Consider the following 12,837-nt stretch of genomic DNA (forward strand, 5'->3'; position numbering starts at 1 on the left):
CTGGCCTCATATACAAGCAACTCCTGCAGCTCAATTCCAGAAAAAAAAATGACCCAATCAAAAAATGGGCCAAAGAACTAAACAGACTTTTCTCCAAAGAAGACATACAAATGGCTAACAAACACATGAAAAGATGCTCAACATCACTCATTATCAGAGAAATGCAAATTAAAACCACTATGAGGTACCATTTCACGCCAGTCAGAATGGCCGCGATCCAAAAGTCTACAAGCAATAAATGCTGGAGAGGGTGTGGAGAAAAGGGAACCCTCTTACACTGTTGGTGGGAATGCAAACTAGTATAGCCACTATGGAGAACAGTGTGGAGATTCCTTAAAAAACTGGAAATAGAACTGCCATATGTCCCAGCAATCCCATTGCTGGGCATACACACCAAGGAAACCAGAATTGAAAGAGACACATGTACCCCAGTGTTCATCATAGCACTGTTTACAATAGCCAGGACATGGAAGCAACCTAGATGTCCATCAGCAGATGAATGGATAAGAAAGCTGTGGTACATATACACAATGGAGTATTACTCAGCCATTAGAAAGAATACATTTGAATCAGTTCTAATGAGGTGGATGAAACTGGAGCCTATTATACAGAGTGAAGTAAGCCAGAAAGAAAAACACCAATACAGTATACTAATGCATATATATGTAATTTAGAAAGATGATAATGATAACCCTGTATGCGAGACAGCAAAAGAGACACAGATGTATAGAACAGTCTTTTGGACTCTGTGGAAGAGGGAGAGGGTGGGATGATTTGGGAGAATGGCATTGAAACATGTATAATATCATATGTGAAACGAATTGCCAGTCCAGGTTTGATGCATGATACAGGATGCTTGGGGCTGGTGCACTGGGATGACCCAGAGGGATGGTATGGGGAGGGAGGTGGGAGGAGGGTTCAGGATGGGGAACACGTGTATATCCATGGCGGATTCATGTTGATGTATGACAAAACCAATACAATATTATAAATTAATTAGCCTCCAATTAAAATAAATAAATGTATAAAAAATTAAAAATAAATAAAATAGAACTCTGGCCTCAACAGTTCCTTACTCTTTCCTTTTAGACCTTTCTAGTAACTTTTTCTGCCTGGTACCTTATTTTGGTCACACAAAGCATCCTTGGCCTCTCTGACACTGCCAAGCCCCTCTGACCTTTCCTGTCACTAAGATTTCTATCTTCATTCTTCACAGCTCTCCCTCTGGTTCCTAAAGCAGGGAAAAGTCTCCTTTCCCTTGCTGTCAGTCTCAAGACCTGATCACCAAACCTATTTCAGTTGAAGTCACTATTTTCCGTAGCTATACAAGCCCACTCACCTCAGAAGCCTGCCTCCCATTCTCTTTCACACTCAACTTTAGAAGCAGAAGGCATCCATTCCTCTCTCTTCTAGGCTGCTCTCCCCTAGAGAGAGTGTAAATGCCGGATCAAGGGCCTGTCCAGACAGGAAAAGCAGAGCATCCTCAATAGTCATCAAGGTCTAGTAAGAATTTGATTTTATTATGCCCTTACCTTAAACACGTCATTTCAAAAATAAAGCATGTATAGATTGCATTACAGTCTCACTCAGATCAAAATGATTAACTGATCATATAAAACACATTTCAAGATAACTGTTCTAATACCTTCCCACAATAAAAACAGGAATTTGGGAAGATCTTTCTGTTTTAGAGACTGGTTAGGAACATCACTCCCCAAAGCACAGCTGAGGCTGAGCCAGGGGGACCTAAGTCTCACACTGGAGTCTGTGGTTTCTTCTTCTAAGCACGCTCCAATTTACACTCAGAGCAGGCATGTCTTCTGCAGAGGAAGAGCTGAAAGGTAATAGGAATTTCTCATCCCTAAACACAAAGTCTAAGTACACAGTAGCAAATAAATAAATAAGTACACAGTAGCTAAGGCTTGGGAGAAGGCAATGGCACCCCACTCCAGTACTTTTGCCTAGAAAATCCCATAGATGGAGGAGCCTGTAGGCTGCAGTCCATGGGGTCGCTAGAGTCGGACATGACTGAGCGACTTCACTTTCACTTTTCACTTTCATTCATTGGAGAAGGAAATGGCAACCCACTCCAGTGTTCTTGCCTGGAGAATCCCAGGGACGGGAAGCCTGGTGGGCTGCCGTCTATGAGTCGCACAGAGTCAGACACGACTGAAGCGACTTAGCAGCAGCAGCAGCAGCAGCAGCTTAGGCTTGAAATTCTACTGTTCAAGGTTTATTCCTTTGGCTGAAGGCTTTATTCCCCTTTTATTTTATTTATTTTATTTTTTTATTCCCCTTTTAAATCCAAATATCTTTATGAGTGTCTTATTACCTTACTGACAGTGGCTGGTCTTGCTGACTATCTACCTGATATCCATTCCTCTTCCCTTGTTTTCTGGTTACAGAACTCCAATTTGGGAACTGGAGTAGCAATGTGTCCAGATTCTATTTCAGCTAGGGGTGGTCATGCCACCCAGCTCTGGCTTCTGAGATATAAGTGGAAACCATTGAAAGGGACTACCTGAAAATCTTGCTTACAAAGGCATACTTCTCTTTTCCATTCTCCCTTCATCGAAGATAACACGTGGAGGCACAGCAGCCATATTGCGAACCTAAGGACATGAGTTACACATCACAAATGGCACAGCTTAATTTGTTGATAGCATCATGGACTCATTGCACTAATGCCACAGTCAGCCTAACCCATCACAGGTTGAGGGGCACTGTGAGTTGAGGCTGGAGAGAGAGGTTTCCATCTCTAATGGATGCAATGTTACAGAGGTTTGGGAAATCATCCAGGAAGTGAGCTCTGAAACAAGCAAGCAGGTGCAGAAATGTTAAAGGCTTTAAGAACTCCTGAAGGAGAAAACTGTGGAAGTGGGGCCTGAAAGTCAGCTTATCACGAACAACTTGACTTTGGTTTTACCTTGCATTCTAACCTAACTAAATGGAAGAATAATTCTACAAATTTCCATAAATGGGAGAAAGAAATCATTTCTTTACAGCATCTTTATGAAACAATAACTTGAATGTTCAACATGAAAATGCTTAAGGATGATTTTTCTGGGACAAATCTAGGTGAATCACAATTCTACTCAAGAGGTTTTCATAAGCTACATTTAGAAGGCCTAAGGTTTCCCTGAGTGATGGCTCCACAGGAACTGGCCAAGGGGTATGAGCTCACTGATTAAAATGAACACTGAATTGCCATTTTTGTTCTCCTGAAATAGAATTGTTACTGGCTGGACTCAGCAGTGCATAAGTTGGTACAAACGTTACCTAGGACCATTTGAATATTTTACCAAGAACTTTGTTATTTAAGAGCTGAGATGTCAAATCACTCTAAAGAGAAAAATATGGTCCAATTTTAACCTTTAATCTAAAATATTCATGCAAACCTTGATTTCTTTCATGAGGACTTCATGCATAAAATCAAAGACAAGCTAAGGTTCAAACTGTTGGAGAGTTTCCTTTAACTTGGAATTAGCTGTACTAGTTACCACTTCTCATTTAGGAAAATGTCACCATAAGTTGTAGGTACATTTTGTGAAATCCCACTAACAGTTCAGTAGGTGGGAATCAAGTAAGTTTCAATGTTTTTAGCTTAACCCCACAAAGAATTTCACCATTGTATAGCACTGGGCTGGAACAGTGCCTCTTGAACTGTAAAGTGCAGGACCACTCATCCAGGGATCTTGTTGAAATACAGGCTCTGATTCAGTAGGTCTAGGGCGAGGCCTGAAACTCTGCATTTCTCACAAGCTCCCAGGTGATACTGATGCTGGTCCATGAACCACACTTTGAGTAGCCAGAGAGTAGAGCATGGGCTAAACTGGCTGCTCTCCAGGATCGTTTAAGGATCTTGTTTTTTAAAACAAAACAAAAGACAAGCAAGTCTTGGGCCATATCCCAGCTCTACAGCAACAGAATCTCTGGGAATGAAGTGCAAGAGTTTGTATTATTAACCATCTCCCCAGGTGATTCCTATTCAGCAGTGAGCTGCACCTGGTCTGCAATGAGGCGAGCAGCAGGTCTCCAAGAGTAGCCGTGCACCCCTAGATCAAAATCGCTGGAGGAGCTTGCAGACTGTGCAGATCCCTCTCTGCAGATACCTCCCTTCTGCTGCCTGGGAAGGAGGCAAAGGGTGGAGGGAGCAGAGAAAATCAGGAGGCACTATAAAAAGAGAGATTGACGTCACTTCAACTCCCACCTGGCAGGAGTGGAGAGGGCCAATTCTCCTGGAAGTGACAGCATGCGACGCTTCTCCCGCTGCCTGACCACCTGCACCTCCTTCCTTCTCTTCCTCTTCTTGGCACGTGCTGCAGCCAAGGCTGCCCCTCAGGGACTGCTGGGAGCCCTGGTTAGAAAGGAGGGAAAGGAAAGAAGGGGAGCGCTAGAAAAATAAGGCAAAGGTATAAGGACTATAAATAGCCTTAGGCTTCTGTTCATATGGCAGTTCAATCCAGTGCAAATAAATAAATACCTATTTCAATATCTGTACTTGCTGAAATGGTAACATCCAGTTGCATAAAATTGTGTCTATGTGTAGAAAAGGGTCCAGAAGATCATGAACCATATTAATCTCCAAGTGGTAAAATGTAAGGTATTATTTTCCTGACTTCAGTATACTTATCTGTATTGTTTGAATGCTTGACACTAACCATGGGTTATTTTTATAATGAGAAATAAATGAAAAAGCCATTTTCATTTGGGGAAACAAAAACAAGGGTCACAGTGCTAATGTACTGTAGGACACAGATTAACGAAGAGGATCCAGGCCCTTCAAGGAGCTCACAGACTCAGCAGTCAGAATCATGGATGCTGAGTTGAAGAGATAGGCGGTTAGGTGGCCCCACAACAGATGTCAGGGTTGGACTGTCCTGCAGGGAGTGGCATTTGGCCCAAAAGTCCAAGATGGAATCCAAATGTATGTTATTGAATACAGATCTGAATAGGAGTTTAGTGTATTAAAGAAGAGAAGGTTATCAAGGTTAATTAGTATGAATAAAGCAGCTTAGGAGGAAAATGGATGGGTCAAGGGATCTAGAAAAAGCCACTGTGATGCTTCAGAAAGATGACATTCTTGTGACTGTAACATGAGATGAGCTAAGGGCTCAGCTAGAGATTAAGCAAAACTGAGACCTCATCAAACATAGAACCGCTCCTGCTTGCCCTGGGACTTACTCCCCATGGTACTGGTATAATAGAATTGCCACATACGAATGAATTAAATAGCAACTACGTGTGGAACGATGATCTCAGTAGAAATTTTGGAAGGCTTTGTACATCAGATAAAAGAAGAGCTCATGAAGGGAGGAAACTGGACTAAAAGAGGTCTGCTTACTTGAAAATCTCTTGGGTACTCAGACCTGTGGTATCTCCTACTGACGTTAACTCTGGTCATGGAAAATCATAAACTAAATGTTTTTAGGTCCATGTTGCCTCAATCTCCTGCTTATATCATGAGGGAAAAAAGAAAAGCAGATAAAGCACCCTGGAAGGAGGGGAGAAGGTCAACAAGTGAAATCACCCCTAGGATTTTGAAAGCTGGATCAGCCAAACTCCCTGAAACTCCTGATTTTTGAACTTGTACTGCCATATACAAGTTGAAGAGATTTTTTCTCTTTTAATTTCCTATATCTATTGCTTTCTATTAGCTTAAGCTTCAGGAGGGAGGACTAGATCCTTAAAAGGTAAATATGAACCTTAAATATGGAGACACAAATATTTAAGGGAGTATGACACACCTTCTGACAGTGACAGATGAGCCAAGAAAGAGGGCTGCGTGAGTCATTTTGCCTCAGACAATCTCCGGCACCTTCATCATCACAATCTCAGCCTGGCTTCATCAGCACACATTCGGTGAGTTAGTTTCCAGCCACTGTGCTATCTGCAAGGGTTAAGAAGATAAAACAAATGTTTCTGGGAGATAGGGATGGGATGAAGAAAGGGGGAGGAGGGAGATGGACGGAGACAACTGATGATGACACACATCATGACCAGTGGGCCCTGCGGCCAGCTCTGGCCCCTAGCCTGCCTTCTCCAGACACTTCCGTTGCCTTCCCCTAGATATGGCATCCAACAGAGTGGCAAAGGCAGTTATGCCAAAGGCTAATTTTATTGCTAGGAAAAGGTAGGATTTAAGTTCTCCGTGGTGACTAAAAATATCTGTGATCCAGCATCAATAGCCAAAATCAAAAGAAGTATCTCAAAGGGGAAAATGAGTGATCAAAAACAGGAGATGAGAAATAGTCACTGACTTGTTTGCCACCAATGTTAATTACACATGAATGTGTTCACAGTTTGAAAGCATGCTGCATTCAGGAAGGTTTGACTGGTGCTGATCATTTCTGTGCCTCGCAGGGTCTCAGATCTACGACACCTGAACACACCCCCTGAGGAAGCTGTTCAGCTCTAACTCTTCAGGCCACATCAACCTAAAATGTCCCCGCACACAGAAATGGTTCTGGAGCAGCATTCAAATCTTCATTTCTCTTTTCCAGACCCATCAGAGGAGATCGCTGGGAAGATGCATGAGGAAAGTTGCCAGTTGGCCACTTTTGTAGTTGGCCTACGGCAGGTCCAGAGTTCTACCAGAGTCCTTCCAAAGTAAGATACATTTAGCACACGTGTTTGTGGAAAATGCTGGATCTTAAATGCAACCTCCATTAACCCAATTATTGTTCATTAATCGTAGCTGAAAAGTCTGGAACCAAGAGAAACGTAAAGCTTTGCACTGAGGCAGTATGGTAGCCAAAGAGGATTATCTGAGGGGGTGATTATTGCAAGTTGAACTGAGATTATTGCCACTGAGATCCTGGATCCTCAAAGTGGGGTTCATGGACCAATGGCAGCAGCAGTATCTGAGGGCAGGTTGGAAATGCAGAATTTCAGGGCCCGCCCAAGACTGTGGAATCAGAATCAGATCACCTGGGGGTATTTTAACAAGACCCCCAGGTGATTTGTGTGGGTTTTCAAGTTTGAAAAGCCCTGCTGGAGATTCTCTTGAGGTGGTTATTTTCATTCATCTGGTTCTATTCTTAAAAGGAAACTATGTGAGAAGTAAAAATTTGCTCAGTAGGGCTAAAAATGTTAACCCAGAAAATGTGAAATTGTTAGTCAATATTGAAAAGTGAATGTGAAGTTGCTCAGTCGTGTCCGACTCTTTGTGACCCCATGGACTGTAGCCTACCAGGCTTCTCCGTCCATGAGATTTTCCAGGCAAGGGTACCGGAGTGGGTTGCCATTTAAATGAGCCAGCAAAATACAGATTGTAAAAGCAAGTATACCCTCTTCTGAGGTCAAAAGGTAGGTGCTACGAGAAGAATGGCTCTAATTATGAAGATGGGTATTTCAACACATCCAACCACTGAATCCTACACCCTTCCACTTAATCCTCTCAGTTTTACACGAAAATGCCACATGGCTCTTTTGGCAGAGTTAGCTCCCAGATTTGCAGTGGGAATTAGACAAGAACATCTTCTCCTTCCTTTCCTCTGAAATGTGGGGAAGGGGGCTAGAGCAGCCACTTTTGAGGCCAAGAGGGAGCAAAACAGAAATGGGGTGCTAAGATCCAAGTGCCAGAGGAAGCACAAGGCACAAAACCACAAGAGGGGAGAGGAGAGTGATGCCTTGCCAGGCAGCTGGGACCAGTTGGCAGGACGAGGTGGAGACTTGACAAGGTAGGAAGGATGGGAGTAGGGGATTGTCTTGGGGTGGGGTGGGTGGCTGCTCTAGACTAAAGCCACTATTTTAATTTTTATTAACCATTGCCTGCCATGAGAGCTACCGCGTGCTTTGCCATGTTTTCAGAGGATGGCCGCCCTCAGTCTGAGTCCCAGAGTGTGGATGTTGACAGTGTGGAGCAGAATCCCCAGTCAACCATGAAGCCTGAGCGATAAATACACCTCTGTCATTTGAAGTCACTAAGTCTCAAGTGTTGCTGGTTTCCAAAGTATTGCCTGCCTATCCTGAGTGATACCAGCTCTCACACAGTCCAGGATATTCTGACAGGACCCTGTAGTCTTGGCTGATGCTTCTTACCCAATCCTGAAAGTGACTCTAAAATCTATATCTAAATTCTCAAGTTCATGTCTCTTCCTTGATGGGTGGTCCCAGCTAAAGAACTAGGGGAGGATGAGATAGATTCAACATGGCAGTGCAATGATGAAAGAGGTTGAAAAAAACATATGAAGATAAATTAATCCAGCGTCTCTGGGCAGGTCAGTGGATTTGAAAAGTGTAGAGGGATGTGATCTTTAAGAGCATAAGCCAGGGTGGATGTTAACACATAGAACCAGACCTCATCAAAAGAGTGAAATCGATATTTTGTTGCCAGGATCCTCCCTCTGCTGCTGTTGCTAAGTCACTTCAGTCTGTCGGACTCTGTGTGACCCCATAGACAGCAGCCCACCAGGCTCCCCTATCCCTGGGATTCTCCAGGCAAGAACACTGGAGTGGGTTGCCATTTCCTTCTTGCTCTGCTCTTGCCTTTCTTCATGTTTTCCTGATCCCTCCTCCAACCCACATTGAAACTCCTGGTTTAATGTGTCCACCAATTCCTTTAAGCCTGTGTATGTCAACCAAAAGATTTTTCCCCCTTAAAAGGGTTGAATTTGTATACTCTTTAAAGACCTAACCATTTTTCAGACCTTTAACAATGATGACCCCTGAAATCCCTCAAATCCATGTCAACAGGCTCCATCTATCCCAAACTCCGACTTGTGTACATGACATTCTGAAGGGATAAAAGAGAGGAATTCTATATCTAGTTAGTGTGGCTAAAAGAGACAGATGACTCAAAATTTCAACCCTGAGTTCTTCAGCCATAGATACAGCTGCTAATTAGACTGGGAGCAAGAAAGAGAATGGATTTAACTAAATGGAGGGTTGTTATTTTAACAAAATTCTTTATCAATATTGTAATTCTTTTTAGATCTAATCTCAGATTTTCTTTCATACTTTTTAGCCTTTTCTTGTTAGGATATTTATAATTTTCCGCAGATAATTATCATAACTCCTTTCATTCTTGAATTTCATACCACTCAAATGCCCACCAATTTTCCCGGTTGGTTCAGATGCCTTGAATTCCAAGAGAATAGAATTGGCAAAAAACAAACATCCCAATGTTTGAGAGCAGAGCGTGAATGATTTTTTAAACAGTGGTAATGTGAGTTCAGTCGTCCTCAAGGATCATGCAGTTTAAGCAATGACATTGAAGTATTAATTTGAGGGGGGAGGCGAAAGAAATACTACCCTCATTATTTTCCTAATATCTGTCATTTTCATAAGGTATTCTTTGGCACACACAGATGACCCTGGGGCAGATCAAAACTGAACTCTACAGCATGTATTGGCCAAATGGTGCAGTTTCCATTTCGTGTGTGCCTTCTACATTACTTGTCAAATTAGACATGCTAGCGATATCTGTAACTACATGTTGCAAGCAGCCTCACTGCAGTTTGAAGCACACCTAGATGCTTATCAGACTTCAGGGAATCCCTGTGAACAATGCATTCAAATCTCTTCTAATCTTGGACTTGGAGGCTTGGGGTAGGTTCTTTTATAATGCTAATATAATTTCTAATTGTCTCTGATAATTTACAATGCTTTTTCAAAAGGAAAAATAGTGGAAAGCTAATCCCTAGGGGCCCGGGAGAACCAATTTCCAATTTTACCAAGTTTCTTTTGTGCTAATGGTATCTTCGCAAGCTGTACCAAGCATGGGGCCAGTGGGGGTCAAACAAAGCTTTAGATCTAGGCTATCTAGGCTGTTGTCAGAGTCTTGTGCCTCAGCTTCCCTTCCAGCCTTTTTTAGACTATCCTGCACCCATGCTCCTTCCCCAACCCCGAATACTTCCACTGTGTTGCCGTCAGTCTCCTTCCCTGTGCTTTAAATATATACGCATTTATTGAACACCTGTTATGTGTCTGGACTGTACTGCAAAGACAAAAGATTCCCAAGGTGGTCACAGTAAAATGAGGAACACTGATACATGAAGACATGATTCTAAAACCTGGGGTGACTGCATTGTTGGTGATAGAGCCAGTGTACTATAGAAGTACTGATGAAGGAACCCAAACCAGCCTGAGGGGGTTGTGTACACATGCACATAGATACCTGTGTGTTTTGAAGACCAGGGGATTTGACAGGCACCGCCAGTGCCCCACCCTTAACTCCTGGAACCCTTTTGCCATTCCTTCAGCTTCAGGCTGCTTTCACTCCCAGCAGCCAATGCTGTCTCTTTGTTGGAAGACAGCTTTCTGGCTGCAGGAGCCCACTTTGTGCACATATACAGAGAACTGAAGTCTGGGAATTTACTTCCCCATAGGCAGCCCTATGACTGACAGCTGTGGGGACCCAGGTGCCTCAGCCCCTTTGCCCCCGATCAAGAGGAATCTGATGTGTCTCCTCCTCTGCCTCCTGAATTCCCCAGGGAGATGGAGCCCACGTGGCTGCCATGACAGCAATGCGTCCTTGCTTGTTCTCCTTCCCTTCCTCATCCCTCTGCCGCACTTCCCTGTTCCTTTTTCCTGGGAACACCTACTAATAAATGCACATGAACTGCATCTCGGGGCCGGCTCCCAGGCTACTCAAATGAAGACAGGGAGAGTGAAAAAGAGACATCTTCCTTGAGGATCCATCTAAGCCAGGTCCTGAAGGAATGGAAGAATTTCTCAAGATGAAGAAGATGAGCGTTTCATGCCAAGAGAGGATGAAAAGGGAGCGCTGTGGAAAGCAATTCAGATGGCATGAATGAAAAACAGCCTGGAGCACACAGAGAGCTAAGACCACATCCTAGAGCAGACAGTCTGAGGACAGGGTTGGCCAACGATCAGCTGGCAGGCACCACATCATCAAAAGCCTGATGCATTTGGTGTGCTGGAGCAGCTAGCAGCCACTTGTTAAATATTCAAAAATGGTGAGACCTGGCTGTTAAACTGCTGTAGCTTGAAATGGGCCATGGTGGGAGTAGTTACACTATGGGAATTTGCAAACACTACAAGCTAAGGCTTTATTTTCATACAACTGGTTTACCAGCATGCTACTTTGCCCTGCAGGGGAGCTTGCTTTTTACTTTATAGGCAGCAATGGGGGAGGACACTGACTTTTTAGCAGTGGAACGATAGAGTCAGATTTGTATTTTTTTATCTAACAATTGGATACTCATGTAGAGTTTAGAGAAAGAAAGGGGCCTAAACCAAGGCAGCGGTAGCAGACATGGAGGATGGGGGATAGATAGAATGAGAAATGTCTGATTGAATGTGACAGTTGGACAGTCTGGGCAAATGGCTGAACTAGCCATCAGCAGAGCTGGAGAGTACAGGAAGAAAAGTGAATTGGGGTGACAAGTTTATTTGTGGAAACATTGAATTTCAGAATTATAGTTCTCTCTCTCAGGCATTTAAGCTAAGACTCCTAAGGTGTCACATAGACTGTTTTTTATGTGACCCCATCTTGTATCCCAGTGGGCTTCCGAGGTAGTGCTAGTGGCAAAGAACTCACCTACCAGTGCAGGAGATGTAAGAGATGTGAGTTCAATCCCTGGATCAGGAAGATCCCCTGGAGAAGGAAATGGCAACCTACTCCAGTATTCTTGCCTGGGAAATCCCATGGAGAGAGGAGCCTGGGGGGCTACAGTCCATGGGGTCACAAAGAGTCGGACACGACTGAAGAGACTTAGCACACACAGCACACCTTGTATCCCTAGTTAATGGCCCTCCTTCTCCACATGTGACCTTGGATCACAAAGTCACACATCTATCCATTAACTCTTCCCTCCTTTGGGTGACTTCCAAGCTTTCCAGAAAGTTGGTCTGACAGACAGAAGACAATCTTAGCTTCCCTTCCTTGAATGAGGTGATAATGCCAAGATCTGGAGAATTAACCTCCAGCTCCAAAATACTCATCCTGTTTCCTATCAAGGACCTAGGGAATCTAAGAAACATGGTATTCTTAGAGGCCAATCATGGCCTTTGTTTCCTGAGGAAGCTTTGACCTTCACTACACTCCATTTCACAACATAGATTATGAACCTTTGCTTGCAGATGCAGATTTCACTCAAATTCCATAGGTATTTCTAAGTAATTTTTAAATGAAATGATGTAATAGACACGCTTAATTCCCATCAGCTCTGTCACCTCCAGGCCCCTACCTCAACAGAACTGGAAACGACAAACCAAACAGAGGCATTTTGAGAGTGAACTCTAAACGCAAGCTTCAGTACCTGCTTACTGTAAATATATTCATCAAAGGAACTCTGGAACTTGCCATAAGTTTATGCCATTATACCTATGTATGAAATAGATCAATTTCCCTAAACTAATACAGTCCAGTCATATTATCATTTGTTAGACACAATAAAAAAATTTGAGCTTGCAAAGTATGTAGCTGACCAAACAGATAACTTCAGTAGTGGCTTCATTGTAAACTTTGAATTTTATCCTTAATGCTCCTTTTCAGCATAGTACTGACATTAGTCACCCTAAGAAAAGCATTGAGGGAAAAATACTCTAAGAAATGCTTTGTAATCTAGAAGGCTTTCATTTTAAAATCCAAAATCCCTGCACTAAGCAAATTTATAGAGAGAATTTTTCCATTTGAATTTTTACATTGTTTTTAAACACCTTGGGAAAATATTTAGAAAAAAATCAACACCTAGCTAGCTTTCAAAATGTAAATACTAGTTACTTTCATCTCCATACTTAGCTCAAAAATAACTGGATTATCTTTTGCCAGCATTCCTCAATATTCTTACACGGGAGCTAAGATAAATCATGGCACATTTAATATCAAAGAGTTCTTTTGGTGTTTACGAGTAGAGAAGATATTTATTT

Source organism: Bos mutus, chromosome X (assembly GCF_027580195.1).
Source record: "Bos mutus isolate GX-2022 chromosome X, NWIPB_WYAK_1.1, whole genome shotgun sequence".
NCBI classification, from domain to species: domain Eukaryota; kingdom Metazoa; phylum Chordata; class Mammalia; order Artiodactyla; family Bovidae; genus Bos; species Bos mutus.